This window comes from Petaurus breviceps, unplaced genomic scaffold (genome assembly GCF_028583685.1).
Source record: "Petaurus breviceps papuanus isolate PSGF00001 unplaced genomic scaffold, PetGlider_PUasm1.0 191, whole genome shotgun sequence".
Classification (NCBI taxonomy): Eukaryota; Metazoa; Chordata; class Mammalia; order Diprotodontia; family Petauridae; genus Petaurus; species Petaurus breviceps.
Window position 1 is genome coordinate 206,668 of NW_027185811.1, and position 461 is coordinate 207,128.

The following is a 461-nucleotide window of genomic DNA, read 5'->3' on the forward strand; positions in this document are numbered from 1 at the left end:
CCTTCCTTCCTTCCTTCCTTTCTTTCTTTCACTTCCCCTTCTTCCTTCTTTTCTTCCTTCCTTCATTTTTTCTTCCTCTTCCTTCCTTCCTTCTTTCCTTCCTTCCTTCCTTCCTTCCTTCCTTCCTTCCTTTCTTTCTTTCTTTCTTTCTTCCTTCCTTCCTTCCTTCCTTCATTTCTTTCTTTCTTTCTTTCTTTCTTTCTTTCTTTCTTTCTTTCTTTCTTTCTTTCTTTCTTTCTTTCTTTTCTTTCTTTCTTCCTTCCTTCCTTCCTTCCTTCCTTCCTTCCTTCCTTCCTTCCTTCCTTCCTTCCTTCCTTCCTTCCTTCCTTCCTTTCTTTCTTTCTTTCTTTCTTTCTTTCTTTCTTTCTTTCTTTCTTTCTTTCTTTCTTTCTTTCTTTCTTTCTTTCTTTCTTTCTTTCTTTCTTTCTTTCTCCCTTCCTTTCTTTCTTTCTTTCTCCCTT